This window comes from Haemorhous mexicanus, chromosome 1, assembly GCF_027477595.1.
Source record: "Haemorhous mexicanus isolate bHaeMex1 chromosome 1, bHaeMex1.pri, whole genome shotgun sequence".
Lineage (NCBI taxonomy): Eukaryota > Metazoa > Chordata > Aves > Passeriformes > Fringillidae > Haemorhous > Haemorhous mexicanus.
The window spans coordinates 10,951,371-10,970,817 of NC_082341.1; the positions used below are offsets into that span (position 1 = coordinate 10,951,371).

The following is a 19,447-nucleotide window of genomic DNA, read 5'->3' on the forward strand; positions in this document are numbered from 1 at the left end:
GGATGATGGGGAATCTTTGCTTGCATATCCTGACAAAGATGTTGCTTGCAGTTCATGGGTGTGCAGTGGTCTGGGGGGGACTTGTCTGCCATGTCTCTTCTTGTGCATGGCATCTTTTTTAAAGGGCCAAATTTTCCCATGGACTGTGCACTGGAGAGTGTGTGGTCTGAATCCTCAGGTATGAATGAGTCCAATCATCAGGGAGAGTCTTGGGAACCAGGTTACTAAAACAGAGCAGATTAATAAGGTCTAAAAAGTGAATTCTGCAGACTCTGCATGGATGAGCACGAACATAAAGCAGCTCTGGTGCTCCTGAGAACACCATGACTTGGAATGATTCCCTGCTGCAATGTTTGGTATCTTTTCATTTACTTAATCTCTGCATTTTGTTTTGCACTGAGCCTCTCAAGCATACATTAGAGATAAGTCAGTGGAACACTCTTTGTGAGCATGAGTTGCTCTTAAAGTGCTTTGCAAGTCTGAACATAAAAAAGTAGCATCCAAAGGATTTTTTTAAAGATAAATGACTTCTTGTAGGGAACCAAGCTAAAACTACAAATCCTTCTGGAAGCAGTTCCTGGGAGCTGGAGTGTACTCTGGGGTCCTGACAGAGACCTCCTGGCATCCTGAAATCTGGTTAGCCCCAAGTGATTGTGCCTTTGTTAGGAAAAGTGACTCAACCAAACAACAGTCACAATTTTTTCTTCTGGTGTTGGGATATGCTACCTGGGGGAGGTCCTGGTAAAACAGGCCCCCTTTAATCCACTTGGTTTCATTAGGTGTGTTCGTGACACACATGGAGGAGACCCTGAGCCTGACACACTACCTTCCTCATTCTGAAATATCCACAGCCATATGGAAATAAGGAAATGTATTTAAAGAGATAACATTCATTCTTTTCCTCCCCAAACTGTTAGTTGCAATGAAAAAAGGTTGGTGTAAAACAGTGTTTTAAACTGGGAGAACACTCAGTTATTTCTCAGAGGAAAGCAGGTTCTAACTCACAAATATCAGTAATGCTAGTGCCATTAAGTGCCTCTGCAGGCTGTACACCATATGTTTCTACAGTTTGTTGTGGAAATTCAGCTTAATTTTAAAACATTATTATGGTAAGTATAAAAAAAATCTAATTAAATAAAACATAACACTTGAGCAAACCCCTTTTCATAAAACCTGGAATATTTTTTTCTGCGTACAATCCTTGTAAGTGATTGCAATTTGCTCAAATACATAGAGGATAGGATTTCTTTGACACAATACTTTTTCTTTGTTTCTCTAAACCTAGCTTTCCAAGGTACTGTTCTGGGAACAAACCATTCGCCCAAAATACAGTTTAATATAACACGGAATAAAATATGCTGTCTTGTTGCAGAAGAAGAAAAGAGGCATATAAAGCCTTTCTGGGAGATGCATGCAAAATTCCACACTGGAATTAGACGAAAACTAAGAAAAATTATCATGAACAGTTTGACAGTTCCTAAATGGAATTTCACTTTCACTGCATTTATACCTCTTCTAATCTAATTGTCCACAATTACCATGTGAGCAAGGTACTGCTCATACAGTGCTTCTGAAGGATGAATTTTGGGTCAATTCTCATTTGCCAAGCATCAAGGCACCCCTGTGATATAAACGCAATTACAGTTGCTTTACAGATGAATGAGTGAAGGCACTAAAAGGGTGAGGGACTGGTCCAGGGGAATAGCACAGAGCTGGGCACAGCCAGGTGTTCTGATTTCCTGATGCTCTGGTTAAGTGCTCAGTGCTGGAACACTGCCTGTCTTTCATAATATGAAAGTTTGTTTCGCAACTTGTTTTCCCTGCTGAAGAGTGACTTCATCCATAATGAAAAACTAAAGTGTATTTGCAGAACTGATATAACTGGGCCCCATATGGTGGACTGAAAATCTGATCAGCTTTATTTAGACTAGAAAGATGGGGTGGGGGGAGGGGGGGGGAAGAGTATCTCAATAAAAATATCTGCACCATCATTTAAAAAAGAATCAAATCATAAATGTCATCTGCAGCAGTACTGCAGTCCAATCCATGTCTGCATTTCTACTGTACCATCCAAATCTGCATCCCAGGGCATTTTGCGCTCATTAAGAGTTAATTAGCTCAGAGGCACATACAATTCCTAAAAGAATAATTTTAAAAATGCTAAACAGAACAAATAACTTTTAACTTTGGATTTAGAAATTCCCCATAGTCAGAGCTTTCTTTACTTCATTTGGCAGTGGGTTCCAAAGCCAGAGAGCAAAGAGGCTCACTACAGGCGAAATAACGACATGACTTCAGATAACATATAAGGGTGATAAGAAATTCAGCATTTGCTGATCTCAGGGAGTGACCTGGGACATTAAAGAACAGCAAATCCATTATATATGAAGCCTCTCAGCTAAAATAATTCAGGCGAACATTTTTTTGTCTTGATTCCATTGCCTAAAAGGATGCCAGTGAAACTCATGGAAGCAAAGGAGTAACAAAGATGACTACATGTGGAATGCTGGAAAAACAACCAGAAAGAGCATTTAATCTGAGAGGTCATTTCCAGGATATCATATTGCCCTAAATATCCAAATGGATATTCCAAAGTGAAATGGAAAGCAGGAAAAGAAGCAGTTTGTTTTTTCAGATGGAAAAAAATAAGGAAGAGATTTGATACTCTGAAGATTGCTCCTTCTTGTGGAGCATTCATTTCAGAGCTTTGAATACTCTGGCCCTGTAAGTTGGCCCAGTGGCAGAGCTGGGTGTGGCATTAAGTTCCTCACCTACACCCATCCATGCAGCATCCTGCCTTCTCTCTAGCACACACCAGAGCAGCTATTTGGCTTGACCTAGTTCTGTGAAATGAAGTCAGTGACAGCATTTCTGCCTATTCAGAGCCTTAAGACTGGTTCTCAATGCTTCTTAGGAAACCTTAACTGGTTACAGACATATCTAATGCACACAGGACAGATATGGTGGAGATAAGAGTGGCTGCATTTATCCCTGCTCAGTGTAGAACCACAGATTTCATTCCAGATATTTTCTAGCTTTACTTTTAAACAATAATCCTAGACTGCTAAAGGATACATATCCAGATGGTTATTCCTGAGGGGATATAAACCAGAAAAATCCAACTATTTATGGCTATTGTGAGTCTTGTTGAACTTTAAGGATCCAGGCTAGACTATATTATCTGCCATCAGAAGTAACTTATAAACCATCTGCAAAAGGAATGGTTCTTTTCTTCTATCAAAACAATCTCAGAGAAAAGTTGTGTTTGGTGATACCACAGTTCTTACTGCCAGATATGAGTGAAAATAAAAGTCTCCATCTGGAGTAAATACAAGAGCCAAATACATCTTGGCAGCTTCTGAACAGCTATCAGGTTGGTAAAAGAAAAAGTGAAAATTTCTGAAGATGAAGGAAAAATAAGAGTAGAAACTTACCTTGTGAAAGAGAATTCAGTGCAATTAATACAGATCCATGCAATTGCTCTGATCTTGTAATGGCAGAGAAATTGCAGCTCAGGGCAGGGGGACGGGGTGAAAAAAATAGAAAAATATGGACATTCAGAAATGTGAAATTTTCTTCCAATATACATAGGAGAATAAATGCTGAAATGCTTCTTGAGTGCTGAACCTAGGAGGGACTTATGCCTAGGGGTTTAACCCTCTTGGAACTCTGGGGTGTGGTACAGACCACCACTGAAGCCAGTGGAAGTGTTCCTGACTCTTGCATGCTCCAGACAAGGCTCAAGTGGCAGGGATGGGAGCTCAAGCATGCCCCATACCCTGGCCAGGCAGGGTGAGCTCCATCACTCTGGCTTTGGGTGGATGTTGGGAGTAAAAAACAGGAGTCGGGAAGAGCTGACCTTCAAGGTGCTGGTGCTGAGTTTTTTTAAAATCCCCTGCTTTGATTTCCCTGCTATCAAAATCTTTTCACAGGTCCTCACATATATTCTTCTGTACAAAAAATAATTGTCTCAGAGAGACAAGGTCAGTCTTGTGAATACAGTGAGTGATACAAGTAAGGCAAAGAAGACTGCTTGACCCACATCCAAGGGCAAATCTGCCCTAGGTAGCACTCAAACATTGAATATTGCCTAAATGCCCTCTGCCTCTGATGGAAACAAGTTTCTTGCTCAGGCTGCTGGCAGAAGAAAGAAAACATAATGCTAAATTGTTCACTGAGAGATCCTACAGTAGTTAATGAGCTGTATTTTAACATGTACAAGGAGTCTGGAAAGATGAAAAATAGATGTCATTACTATTATAACTGCATTGTGATGTCTGAAGTATTCATCTAACCTTGATTAGTATATCAAATTACTTCTGTTATCCACAAAAGAAAATCAAACTTTAGATCACACCATTACAGAACCAAAAACTTTTAGGGATTTCTCAGCACTAATATTTCAAATGGTATAAATAATTAAATGTGTTCAAGTTTGCAATGGGAGTCTTCAGGGTAAAACTGACATTCAGCAGGAGTAGTAAGGATATTAAAATCAATAGATTATAAAGGAGAAAGCCTTTAGTAAACATTTTCTATTGAAATCCTGTCTTAGGGTTTATAGGGTTCAAATATCAAAAAGGTTAGATTTGCATATGGATGGGAGGAAATATTCTACTATACAGATATCACTAAGGGCTCTGTTTTTGCTGTCTCCCAAGTACTTTATTTCCAGAATCTCACTGACATTTGGGGGCTAAATGTTGAACACAATGAATGAGGATCAGGTTCAATTGAGTTCACAACTCTCTTCAGATAAAAGGAGATGCACACCTAGTTCATTTCACTGTCCAAGAGGGAAACACACACTCATTGACAGTGGGAGTTTGTATGTTTTTCCTGCAGGGAACTCTCACTGTCTAAATGGGAGGGGAGGAAAACACAGCACAGAGATCAATCCTGAAGAGCTGCTCCTGGTCAGGCTGTATAGCAAATTGCTACACATTTTCTTTTTCCCAGGCTTGTAAATAAGTTTGCTGTAGTTAGTTGGAGATTCATTGATAAGTGATTGTACCCTCAAGTCAATTAATTAGTCAGGCTCTTCCCAGGTACTACATCATCTTCAAGATGCAGCCTTGAGCAGAGAAATAGCTGAGGGTCGTGGCTTGGCCTCCATCATCAGTCTTCTGAAATCAATTTAGTGCCAGGGGCTCCCCCAGCACAGTGGAGAGGGCTGAATGAGGACCTAGAGGAATGGAGAGGCAGGACGTGGAAGGATGGAAGGAAGGAAGTGGCGGAAGGAAAGAAGGAAGGAAGGAAGTGGCGGAAGGAAGGAAGTGGCGGAAAGAAGGAAGGAAGGAAGGAAGGAAGGAAGGAAGGAAAGAAGGAAGTGGCGGAAGTGGCGGAAGGAAGTGGCGGAAAGAAGTGGCGGAAGGAAGGAAGTGGCAGAAGGAAGGAAGTGGCGGAAGGAAGTGGCGGAAGGAAGTGGCGGAAGGAAGTGGCGGAAGGAAGGAAGGAAGTGGCGGAAGGAAGTGGCGGAAGGAAGTGGCGGAAGGAAGTGGCAGAAGGAAGGAAGGAAGTGGTGGAAGGAAGGAAGGAAGTGGCGGAAGGAAGGAAGGAAGGAAGGAAGTGGCGGAAGGAAGTGGCGGAAGGAAGTGGCGGAAGGAAGGAAGTGGCGGAAGGAAGGAAGTGGCGGAAGGAAGGAAGGAAGGAAGGAAGGAAGGAAGGAAGGAAGGAAGGAAGGAAGGAAGGAAGGAAGGAAGGAAGGAAGGAAGGAAGGAAGGAAGGAAGGAAGCTGGTCACAGGCAGGGAGCTGGAGGCTGGGTTCATTCTTTGCCCTCCTTCCTGGTGGCCCCAGTGAAGCCACTTGGCGGAAGGAAGGAAGGAAGGAAGGAAGTGGCGGAAGGAAGGAAGTGGCGGAAGGAAGGAAGTGGCGGAAGGAAGGAAGTGGCGGAAGGAAGGAAGTGGCGGAAGGAAGTGGCGGAAGGAAGTGGCGGAAGGAAGTGGCGGAAGGAAGGAAGGAAGGAAGGAAGGAAGGAAGGAAGGAAGGAAGGAAGGAAGGAAGGAAGGAAGGAAGGAAGGAAGGAAGGAAGCTGGTCACAGGCAGGGAGCTGGAGGCTGGTTTCATTCTTTGCCCTCCTTCCTGGTGGCCCCAGTGAAGCCACTTGCTTTGCCATGAGCCCTCTTTATCCAGAGGTAAAATGGGAAAATTTTTACCCACATTTCAGGGAAACTGAGAGGCAAATGGCACTGTCAGTGATGAGACCCTCCAAGCAGTCACACAAGGGCTTCTGCAGCCAGACTGGAGGCTGCAGACCACAGCCTATCATAACTCAGCCTTCCTTCAGCATGTGCAAGCATTGCAGATTATTACTCAAAGAACAAGGCTCTGCCAGGGAATTCATTGTGGTTCTTTCCTTGAGATGTACAGGAATTATTTCTAACTGATCATAACTCCTAGTGTATTGATCATTATGTCTGAATCTGGCTTACCCCTGAGGGTCACTGGATCTGGGCTTTGTTTTATCTCAGATGGCCACGGTTTCATTTTGTCTGGCTGTATGTTTCATTTCAGCTGAACTGTGCTGATATATCCTGTGTTCATCCTGATTCAGAGAGGTCTTCTCAGTTGTGCTGTTTAGAGGGGGCTGGGGCTTGTGCTGCACAAGCTGCATGTGGCAGCAGCTGGGTACACATTTCCACATGGAGCTTTTAATGAAAACTCCAATAAAGCACTCCTAACACTAAGTATCCTCACAGTTTTCTTATCAAGATTGATGAGGAAGATGAACTGGTCCTATTGATTCAGTCAAAAGAATCACTTTCATCACCCTCCCCCATCTGTTCACAGTCATATTACAAATGCTTTAGCTACATATGATGCTGAGCTACCTCAATGAATTCCTGATTTCTGTGATCATCAAATGTCCCAGATTTGCTTTGCATTTATGAAGGCTCCTCAGTGGCTTAGCTGACCTGGGCTGACTTGGCCAGCTTATGCAGACTGTGCGATAGGCTCCTGGGCTCAGAGTGATTATTTGCTGTCTACTTCCCACTCCTCCCTCACCCTGGCTGGAGGCTGATTGCTCTGCTAATTTCCCAGGCCCCACAAAACATATTTGCCTCCACGCTGTTGCTTCTGTCATTAGTGATCATTTACTAAATATCAGCACTGTGCTGGCTGCTGTGTGAAGCAGACTTTGAACACAGTCCCTGTGTGGCAGACAGAAGAATGATGAAACGCCCCAAAAGATCCAACAATGGGATTAAAAAAAGAGAATTCCTTCTCTCACCCATTTTTCTTTTGTGCCTCACAGTAAACCTAGGGCTTTAAGAAAACGATAGCACTGCCTCTGCTGGAGTTGGGAGGATACAGAATAACGTGGAAAAAATTAAGATGAGAAAAGGGTGGAATGGGAGGATTGATTATGGTCCCTCTTTGGTAAAACCTGGCATTAGGTTTCCCAATGACCTCTTTAGGTTTTAGATTTGACCCTATTTTAATGAATGGGAGATCTGCTAAAAAAACCCATATATTCAGATTTTGCTGAATTGTTCATACACCCAGCATATGCTCCAGCAATGTTTAAAGACTGTGGTAGGTTTCTCACTTATTATGTTTCTTGAGTGGCTAAATGCCAGCTGAATGACCTCCACTGCATCTGAAACTCTTTTACTAGGGACCACAAAAGTCTCCTTATAAAATTTGTTTTAAATATTTTCAGTGAAATTTTTAGTCATAACTGGCAAAGAGGAACTGTTTGGAAGTTCACAGATTTTGTTTTTTTAAAGACTGAATTTTTATACACAAAGATCAAGTTTAAAATGGAGGAAACACACCCCAAGTTTTATTGGGGCATTTGGGGGTAATGGGAAGGGACAAACTTAGAAACCAAAAGCTGTGATACTAGTTCTTCCATAACGAAAAACTTTCTGAATTCGTACCTGAGTACCACTATGGGATCCTGTAAATGAGATTAATCAGTGTTAAATATCTCAAAAGAAATGTGTAGTCACAGTAGGAAGTATAAAGATCAAAGTGAAATTTATTCTACAAGCTCAGTGAAAAAACCTGGTCTGTTTTCTCAATATATCCCTTGACTACAGGGAATCAATCAAACAATATAATGTATCTTTTTATTTGTTTCAGAAACCCCTGGAGTGACTGAAAGAAAACAGAACGCATAAAATAAGCATACTATTGAAAAAGGAAACGCTGTCAAATCCAAATGCCTCAGCTCCTCCAAAAAGTAAGGTTTTCTATTTAGTAGGAAAACATTTTGCATAAAGGTTTAATTAGAATCTTTAAATTTACATGAGTGTGCTAATGTTAGGATGCTAATACATGGGCCCCCTCTATTTGAGGTTGATTCATTGCTGTCTGCATTCATCTTGCTCTAAAGAGATGCTACCAATAGGTAGCATTTCAATGAATTTAGAGGAAACAAGCTTTTCCACTGACATGAGCAGTTGTTCCCTGAAGGAGGCCGTGCTAGGCTGCCAGCTTTGCTCCTTCTGCATACTGCTCTGGTAATGAAGAATGTCCACAGCAATTTTGCAGAATCATTCTTGAAGTCAATACTGCACCTGCTAACAAACACCAGAAAGGAATGGTTGGTTGTTTGCCTTTTTACTTTTACTGATCATTAATCCAAAAGCCTTCTTCCTAGAGAGGCACACATAAGGTTGGCTGCAAGTGCTGAATAATTCAAAAAATGAAGTAGTGTTCACTTTGCAGCCTTGTGCCTGCTTTAGGACAAGCCTCAGGTGTCAAGCTGTTGTACACTACAGATATTAAATTAGCACCAATGGGTTTTCTTTAACTAGATAAAAGCTCTGTAAAGCCACCAGTGTCTACGAAAGGCTAACTCTGTAAAAACACTTTTATGGTCTCTATAAAAACCCTAGATTTTAGATGAATAGTATGAGTTGCCTCTCTTTAATAAAATCAATCCTTTATCTGAGAAATGTCTTTTCAGTTTTCAGTTTCCTTCCTTTATCTTGCTTAGGTGCATTAAAATGAATATCCTTTGCAAACTGACGGTGGCAAAGCCCTTGTCACATACAATTCTCCTGGCTGTTCCAGGTCCACTCTCTTCCCAAAGCTTAGCCAGTCTTTGAGCTCTTGGGTGAGAGAACAGTGCTTGCTCAAATCCCTTGACCATCATTTTGAAAATCTATGCCTGTGTGTTTATGGTTCTCATTAATGGTCTGTGCTATTAAGCGCCTTGCCCGTCACACATGTGCTTTGTTAGATAAAGCAGGGAGCAGCCAGTGTCTAAAACAAATTTAATCTATTCTGAACTGCTGATCCCAGCAAGGCACAGCACGAGTCAACTTTCTGAACCACTGCAGAGCAAGGCATATAATACTTTATGTGGCAATTGCTATACAGACATTGGATTTTTTCCTTTCTTCTTGTTAAAGATCTTGCTGTCATTTGCTAATGATTCTCAAACTTGGCTGTAATCTTACTAATAAACTTCCCCTTGGCTGAGAGGGGTGGTAAGGGAAGCTGCATTTCAAGTTACCTCACCCTTCTCTGGGCTTCTTCTCAAATGTGTGGCTAGCAGGGATAGTTCTCATCATCCAGGGTGGCCTTGTGCTAGGAGATGCAGAACCATGATTTCCCCATAATCCCAATTATCACTCAGGCACCCTCCAAGCCATTTGAGAGTGGTGTGTGCCTGGCACTAGAGTTAAAACTGCCCTTCCCTGATTTGCTGTCCCTTACTGGATAACACAAGTAATTAACACAACAATGCTGAAATAAAGAGGGATTTTTTTTTGTTTTGTTTTGTTTTTAATACCTGCCAAGAACATGCATGTGAAGCCAAGAAATCAATCTTTTAGCCCATGTTCTAAATCCTAAAGATTGCTGTCTCATCACCTTCCCCTCCACTCAAGAAACTCCTAACCAAGTGTTCATACCTAAAATCTGAGAATGCAATTTTTAAAACTTGTGACAATACTCTTGGGCAAAACCTGTTGCCTCAGCAGACTTGCCTTTAAACAAGAACTCCGGAGCATGAGGCCATGAGGCACTGTGTGGGCTGTCCTCCACAGGCTGACCTTCCCTTGTGACCATTCCTCTGAGAGAGGTGTAAAATATCTGCCTGCAGTTAAGTGCAAGGTCACAGTTTTCAGTTAGAGCTCAGATTTCTTACAGCAAATAAAACATTTTTGAAGAATCTCTCATCATGGGAAAATTGTTTTAAGTGATTTATTCTTGGGGCAATAAAATAAGAGCTCTTTGTGAAGAAGAAAAGGAATAAATGGATAAAACCAGTAATTAAGTTGAAAATTATTATTTCTATTTATTTATGTACTTCCAGAAAAATATCAAAGCAATTTACCTACAAATTGACCAAACCTTATAAAATTTATGTAAGATATGTAAATATATTTATTCCCATAAATTGATCATTAAATTGAGAGACAATCTGCTCCAATATTTTGCTCAGGTAAGTCAGTGTCAAAGCCAAAAAATCTACAATTCATCCTTTACAGAGAAAAAGAAAAAGGCTAACACAAATATAAAAATGTTTCTTTTTACCAGCACACTGTACTTGAGGAAGGATACCTCAAAGTATCTCTAAGGGATCTGGCATTACACATCTGGGCTCCTTTGTACAGCTGTGGGGTAAGAAAAAATCTCCTGAATTCAGACAGCAATTTTGGTGAGAAAAGAGGAATACCCAGCTCCACACCTAGCTCCCAGAATATATAAAACTGTCTCACCAATCTGTGTTTCTAAGGTAATCACTGGTTGTTAGCTCACTTGTTAAGCTGCACATCACCTAAAGGGCACTCCAATAAATTACTTTCAGCACGTTTCTCTCTCCTGCTCTGCTCACAGGGATCCTCAGCCAGGAGGACCTGGCACACAAGCCTTGTGCTATCCTTTTCAGTCTATGAAATTGTCCTGCCAAATCCTGAGCAAGGAGGGGGGTGTAGAACACAAGGGATACACAAAATTCTTGGACTCAAGAATTGATTAATATGGACAGCAAGGTAAAACGTTCTGCTTTATTTCTGAAAATAATACAAGCAAAAAAATGAAGGATTTCAAAGCTGTCTGCCATTGCACCTTTGTCTTCCTGTCTTTCTTCTTCCTTTCTCCTCCTATAATTGTTTAACCATTTTCTTCACTTCTTCTGTCAAGTGAATCTGTGCTTTGCCTCACAGAGGCATTGCATAGGTGGTCTGGAAACCCAGACAAACTATTATACAAATTGAAGGCTGTCCAGTTTCTGATAACACCAAAACTAATTTATTTTTTGTTTATACTCCACTACCTTTGACAAAGCTTCCTCTAGAGATTTATATCTCCATCCTTACTGCCTTCCAACTGTTTGTCATTTTTTTTTGCTTTGCAACTGACAAAAGAAAAAAAAAACAAAACACCCTGACATGAACCTTGGAAGAGGTACTGAGTACAGAAGGTTTTTTTTTCAGATGTGATAAAATCTTGCCTCAAACCATGTCCAACCTTTTCAGCAGAAAGTCCAGATGGCTTTGCAGCCTGTACAACAGACTTTATTCACTGATGCTTCTCTAAGTGTCAGCAGGGTGTTGTCTTCCAGAACTAGTAAATGGGCAATGAAAGGCAGCTCTGAGGGGAGAAATAAACACAAACAAAAAACCTTCTCACTTAAATCCCCCTGCCTCCTCCCAAAAAATCAAATTAATCTGAGAATTTCTACACACATCTGACTGAAAGTTCCCTCTGGGTGGAGAAAGGCTTTGCAAACAACTGGAGGTGTAAGGGATGAGGTCACAGCTCAGGCAGCTCTGGGGTGAGCAGTGATTTACACTCTCACTGCTGGCCTGGTCACCCTTGCCTGCATTGCAAGTATTTCATCTACAGGATCAGGACCCTTCCTGAGTCTGTATATGCTTCAGACTGCAGCACCTCCTAATGCTGTTCTTGCTGTGGTCAAATTAGCACAAAGGAGCATTCATGAGATGAATGGCAGGCAGGGAATGGGGAGGGCGAAGGCTCAGTGATATGGGGTGAGTTTCTGCCCCTCTGCCTGAATCCCTTGCAGCCTGATGATGCCAGGCATGCCACCAGCCCCTGCCTCAATTTCCAGTCTGTAAAATGGGAACACTCAACAAGTCATGCATCTGACTTCTTTGATACAGGTGAGGGTCAAAGTACTGAAAAGGAGATTCAGAGGTGACTTTATCCCTCCCTACAACTTCCTGAAAGGTGTTTGTGGTTAGGTGGGGGTTGGTCTCTTTCTCCAGGCAGCAACTGACAGAACCAGAGGACACAGGCTTAAATCGCACCAAGGGAAGTTTAGGTTGGATATTCAGAAAACATTTCTTATGGAAAGGGTGATAAAACTCTGGAATGGTCTGCCCAGGGAGGTGGTGGAGTCACCATCCCTGGATGTGTTTATAGAAATCCTGGATGTGGCTGGCACTCACTGCCATGGTTTAGTTGGGGTGTTAGGGCATGGGTTGGACTCGATGATCTTGAAGGTCTCTTCCAACCAAGTGATTCTGTGAGTCTGTGATACTGTTTTACTTCAATTTATGGCCCAGCTCTGTCCTGCCTACCCCTCCACTCTGCACAGCACCTAGCTTTAGATGTAGGCAGTACAGGATGACAAGCAGAAAAGCCACAGCCAGCACTGGCTGTGTGGCCAGTGAGAGCAGCTGGATCCTGCACCCAACAAGACAAGCACAGAAGGTGCCTACACCAGGAGAAACACTGCTTGTTCTTGGTACCACTTCTGAGTCCTGAGAGGGAACCAGGAAAAATAAAAAGCTCCAACTGCTAGTTCATGCAGCTATTGTAATTTTAACCACCACTGGTGTGATATGGTTAACCCTGGAGCCATTGCACTGGTATTCCTGACTCTGTTAGAATTGTGTGGCTTTGTGGTTGGCAGCAATCTTGCTCCATGCTGTGCAGAGTTTATCCCAAGGCAGGCATGTTCCAGTGCACCTTGGTATGACAGCAAGGCAAAAATAAGTGATAGAAACAGTGGGGAAATTCTCAGAAATAAAAAGCAAAAAAAAAAAAGAAAAAACCTGGTGTGCAAAAAGCCTTTCCAGCATGTCTCCAGTTTTGTTTCTCGTTGACACACTATTCTTGTTCTGAGCTGACAGCTGCAGTCCAGCCTTTGTCAGGTAATTAATCTGGGTAGTTCACTTCCACAGGTGAGTAGCAGGTTGGCACAATCTCCTCTAGCAGTGGTTTGTGGGTTTGTTTTTTTTCTCTTTTCAGGGCAGTGTGGGTATGAAAGTGTGCTGATATGTGTGTATGAATATGGCACATACCACGCTGACCTGGCCAGTCATTTGCTCCTTTCTCACTGCAGAGTTGTATGCTGCAGGACCAGCTCCTGTGCTTTGCTTTGCAAGGTGAATGGAAGGAAACCTCAGACAAGAATTTAAAAGCATCAGACTTGCTCTCATTGATTACAACTGACAAAACATTAAAAACCCCTGGATTTCTCTGCAAGCCTGAACACCGCTTGTCTGATTCACACAACAATGTCTCTGTATGTTTAGAAATGAAAGTGATTAAAAACAGCAAAAAGAGACCATGAGAGACAGAGAGAAAAGTCGTATGTCTTGGCAGGGAAATGGTGGGTGATCTCTGCATTTTAACATTTAGGTAATTGTGAAGTAATGCAGTAATAATAACATGTAAGCACATTTTCCTTTATGCAATTCAGACAGTGCACTACAAGATCACTGAGCTGTGAAATGTGATTCTGTGGGTCTAGTGTCAGTACCAAGTCATCCTTCCACCAAAGACATACACCTTCAAGCCCTCCCGGAGCATCACAGAACCACTTTGCTCTTTTTGATGGTTTCTCACCACTCCCACATTGTGCCCCAAGATACCTGTCTTGACAAATGGTTGGGTAATACATGGCTGGACAACACAATTGTATCTCAGTCTCTCTGTCCCCCATGGCCAACACAGGCTTTCTTTATATCTTAAATTCCTTCTTCCTTAAGATTTCTTCTTCCTTGTTCTTATAATCCAGCATGTTCTTAAAACCTAGCCTGCATATTAGATTGTTTCAGCCGAGTCCTAGGGTACCACACCCCTCTGTTGCCATAGGCAATCAAGAGATGGTTCAGTTCAGATTGTGCTGTGAAAGGATGCAATTTATGTCACAAATGTTTGTCTCCTTGATTAGTAATACAAACAGTGTGGTGAACTGCAGCATGTCTCTGTCAAAGACAGCAGGCTTTAGTCTGGAGGGGCAGAGTGCCCTGATGGAAAAGGAGAGCAATGATCCCTAGGGAGAAGGCTATCCTGGGACAAACTTGTTAGGAGAGGTGGATTTAGAAAATTGACCATTCTACACCTTTTCTTGAATGTTTGGGGTTGTTATTTCGAGGTGTGCATTTATGACCTACCCTCATTTCCAGTGGTCAGTCCATAGAGTCATGCAAGACCCCTGAGTGATGGCCATATTTTGGTCATCTCTTCCCATAAGAGATTACTTCTCCCACTGACTGCAGGAAGAGTCCTGATCTACTGGCTCAGCAGCAGATTAAATTGATTGTCTACCCCTTCATTTTGAGTGCTGCAGTAATATTGAATAGGTAAAAGATCAGAATAAAGTGATCTCCTTACACCTGGAAATGGAATCAAATCCCCTCACCTACACAGAATTTAGCTCTACATTCATCACATTGCCATCTTTTGTAGTGAAATGTTCAGATCCTATTGCAATGTCCTAGATATTAATTCTCATTGCCAGTAACAGGAATCCTGTGCACTTAACACTGTCCTTGGAACATAGTAAAAATATGTTTCAGCAGCTAATGAAATTATCACAGACCCTCTGACCTGAAAAACAAACAGCAAGGCTTACCCTTGCTGGCTAAAAATGATGTGGTGCAGCTGTATTTTGTCACATACTTTATATATATCTGAGTGTGTGTATATATATATATATATATATATATATATATATATATATATGCATATGTCATGCCAAATTGTAGATTGCCATTTTATATATATTAAGGTGGTTAAGGAGGCTTTTTATAGATGACATTTCCATCACATCTCAGCAAATGTTTTGCTAAAATCTATGCTGTGTATCATGTATTTTATGGTTTCTTTAGCACATATAGGGTTTAACTGTTGGCAGACTAGCACCAGCTTCTAACAGAGATGTAGAAGTGCTACCATTTTTCTCTAACCAAACTTTCACATCTCAGACTTTACTATTTGTTTTTTGTCCTTAATATTTTTTGTCTAGCTAAAACTGAAAAAACCTTCAAAAGAACTCTAATCAAAGAGGTACAGAGAAGTTTTTCAAGGCAAGTATGATGGCAAATCTCTCATAGGGCAACTGGGAGCCATGAGGGAAATTATTGTCATTGCAAAATATATTGCCATACCACAGAAAAGGACAAAACATGAGCTTCCCTTGTGTTTTTTAAGTATCAGGCTTGCAAAGGGAGATGGTTGGAGGTCTTTGAAGAGCTCATTCTCACTGCAGGCACAAATGAGATATAAAGTTGTCCTTTCATGTTATGAGATGCCAAGGATGTTAAGCATCTAATGCTTTTTGGTATAGGCATGACAAAGGACAGAAGCTGCAATCGCTTAGTTGAAACAGCTACGGAACTCCTGTGCCTCAGTTTCTCTACCTGCATTCATCTGCCTGCAGCTCCCCAAGGATCACCTCTCTCGTGGCCTCAGTAAGTAATCTCTGGCAAAGCAAAGCATTGTAATTGCAGTGTTGGCATGTCAGCAACATGGGCCAGGCCATCAAAGAGACAAAACAAACATTTATTTCCTTTGCAGGTGCAATTCAGCTATAAAACCAGTAATACAACATATTCAGCATCAATGGGAGATAACACCCCAAACATGTCCTTCTATCTGTGTCCTCCTGGGTTTAAAATAAATGGGCTATGGTGCTAATTTTGCCTTCTTGCTTGCCCTGCAAGAAAAGCAGAGGACTGTATGGGCTATCAACACCTTACAGGAGAGGGGACAACCACTTTTCACTATGTAGCTACAGCAGTAGCCACTGGCTTTGTGTACTGGATGGTAGAAAATAATCATCTGTGAGCTCCCCAGGGAGCTCCACAGCTGTCCTACCAGAGATACAGCAGACTTTGACAAGATGTCACTGCTCAGAGACAGCCCCTCAGTAACAGTATTTGGGCATGGGGCTCCATCACAGCCAGCAACCAGTGCCATTGGGGACTTCTTGTTTTCCATTGAGGACTATTTGTTTTAAGGAGAAAATGGCTTTCTTGGCCTAAAGGAGACTGTGGGCTGATTCGTGTTCTGGTTTAGTGCCTGGCAAGAGGGTTTTTGCAGCTTGCAGCAGCTTCACAGGCATAGAGGGAAGTGTCAAAGGCCAGGTTGGATGGGACCTGGTTTGTGGGTGGCATCCCTGCTTATGACAAGGGGGTTGGAACTGTGTGAACTGTAAGGTCTCTTCCAACCCCAACTATTAGATGCTTCTATGATTCTACATTATCCAGAATACAGGAGGAACCCTTTTAGCTGCTGATCTTGGTTTATTTTTCCCCCTGGAAAGTCAAGGATGCAGGAACATTCATAGCACAAAATTTTTTAACAATCTCTTAAGAGATTAGCAAAGCCAAGAAACATGACACTATCTGTGCTGACAAGTTTAGTTTAGAATCCTTAAGTAAAGCCCAGCTCAAAAGCCATGGACTAGCAATATGTGAAGAAATAAACACTTATTAAGGACTGGCACATGTTTGTGCCACATTTGGCAAAGGAACTGCAGCTGCTGACATCCTCAGTTAGTAAGAAGAGGGTGAGCCACATCCATTTGCATGTGGCAAGCCCAGTTGTATGTGGCTGAGACTGCCATCCAACATGCTTCAATTTCAGTGCAGAAAGCACTTATAAAAACAACTCCTAAATCCACCACCACCAATAATTTCAGGAAGTTTTTCCTTTCCCCCTCCCTCAAAGCCTTTCTGCTAGAGAGCAGTCATGTTACTAAGGAAAGAATTCAGAATCTGTGCCCAACTTTGGCTCAGAAATCTATTGAGACTTTTACCTTTGCTTAAGCAGGCTTTGGTTTAGACTTCCTGTGTCTTTAAAAATTGAACACTTCTGCTATTTTATGAGTTCAGCTTTTTATGCAATGCTTTTAAAATTTTTTCTTGTGCATTTTATTTCATTTTACAGTGGTAGAAATTTGGAATAGCTAGTGGCTATCAGTGATGCCTACTAATATATTTTTTTTCAGGCCAACTAGAATTGATAAATACCTGTACCATGTCTTCTGCTAACTAATACTATTTCTAAAAATCTCAATGACTAAAAATCAGTGACTCAGAACTTACTGCAGGGGATTGCAAATAGCAGCTCTCAATTACAGATTGCAGAGAGACTATAAACCACTATATGGAACAAGGGGTGGGGTATTGAAACAGACTCACTCCAGAAGAAAAGACTTCACAAACGTCTCTTGAAAAAAGTGGGAGGAGATGACAGCCAATAATCCTTGTCCCCTACCTTTCCTTACAGATTTTTCCCTTCTTCCTCATGCACTTGCTTGTCTACGATTCTTCTTCCTCTACAGCTTTTTACTGCTTTGTCTGAATAACACTGATGCTCTTTACAAAGGTTTATCTTGTTACCACACACAAACTCCCCTCTTACCCTCCAGATGAGTTTTTTCTTTTTTTTTTTCCTCCTGCTACCATTTCTAGTCTGCTTGGAGTAGAGGAGGATCTTGAGCATTACAGATACATGGGAAAGAGGGGAACGCTGTGATGCTGGATCTGGGTGGTACAACCTGCTGTTGGACAGAGACAGAGCCTGCCCCACATGGAGCCAAGGATGATGCTCAGAGCACACACTGGAGATTGTGATCATCCCTGTTATCAGGCACAAGACATTTCCAAACAGATTGATATCGTGGGTATAGCTGGTCCTCAGAGGAGGTCTGCCTGTTAGCCCTGGCTTTGGATCACATATTGGATGAGGAGGGACAGCATGTAACAGGAATTAAGCTCATTTCCTTCAGTGACTTTTCAGCTTTACCCCAGTTTCAGAGCCTGCTCACTGTTGCTCACCAACACCCCTTGGTGAGCAGAAAATAGACCAGCAGCAGGAAAGTCCTTGGCTCCCTTTTTATTTTATTTTTTAATGCTAGAGAAAGCTGGCTAGAAACTAGGAAATCACTGCTCTATAGTTTACAAAAATTGGTAAATTATGTCCTAAATCCTCCCTATTGTGCTTTTTGTGGGATACAAGGAAAAACTTTCAATCATAATTGAAAATTAATAAGAAATAAAAGTCCTGAAGTCCAAGATAAGTGATGTGTATGTGGGTTAGATAGATGGATGGAGGCAAAGGGGCTTTGCTGAGATGTGCTACAAAAAAACAGGTATTAAGACTGCACAACTTTACCAATTTTACTTTGTTTTCAGCTTCCTAAGACCTTTTTACTTTTCCCTGAGGAGTGCTTAGCTGAGGAGCAGAAGGGGCTGCTGTACCAACTGCAGAGTGAATCAAGACACTCAGAGTCCCAGCATGGACATTCCAATTGCACGGGCAGATGGGTGCACATGTGCAAATAACAAGAGTTTGGCAGCAGCTGGGAAGTGGCCCTGCTCTGCTGCATGGATCCTCTTGGATCTGCAGGCACATCCCACTCCGTGGGCGGTGCTCTCCTACCCCTTCCCACACACCTGGGCACGCACCGTGGCTGGCTGAGCGCGAAGCAGCCAGGTGTCACCTCCGCCAGGGCCAGCGTTCCCAGTGCCTCCCAGCAAGCCATACATCATCAAATATTGACACAGCTCCACTAGACTACCACTGCTGACATTTAATGTATAGCTCTAGGTGCTCTTGCTTTAATTCTAAAGGGTCAATGAGGGATTGAAGGAAATGTATTTGTCCTGTCAATGTGTTTGAAATGGCCAGGAGGGAACGACAGGGCTGCCAAATTCCCACCAGCTCTTTCCTTGGCATTGCCCACTTAAGAGGATGGAGGCCAGGATTTTAGTCAGCAAGTGAATACTGCTGCCTGCCCTCCAACATTTCAAATATTTATCATGTTAAATATCAACTTGGAGAATATTGCGTTCATTTAAACTTTTCACGTTCCAATGACTTTTTATTATTTCTATGAACCAAAATAAATGAAGAAAATGTTTCAGACTATACATGAAAGCATGTAAAAATCAGTAACTGGATTTTAAAAGATCTAGACTGTCTTGAATACATTCATTTTTCAAACATTTTTCTCTGATCTTTAAATAGCTTTTCTTGGAGCATAACATTTTTTTTGAAAAGTCAAATACAGAGCATTAAGGGTATAATTACCATTTTAATTATAACTCAATCATCCTATCTACTTTGCATAGAAATTACAGCTTTTATGTCAGGATTTTGGGTACTCACAAACATTCAGGAGTAATTAATGCTAGAGATTTTCACTGTATATGAACTTTACTTTGTAGCACTTACTTCCATGGGCTTCATTCAGAATGTGTAAATATATCAAATTTTATA

At 41.8% G+C, this 19,447-nt stretch overlaps 1 protein-coding gene across 1 annotated transcript in view; it reads right to left on the reverse strand.

The window, feature by feature from the left end:
- Positions 1-19,447, reverse strand: part of ADARB2 (adenosine deaminase RNA specific B2 (inactive)) — a 307,953-nt gene that overhangs the window by 60,363 nt on the left and 228,143 nt on the right. The gene's annotated exons all lie outside the window — the stretch shown is intronic.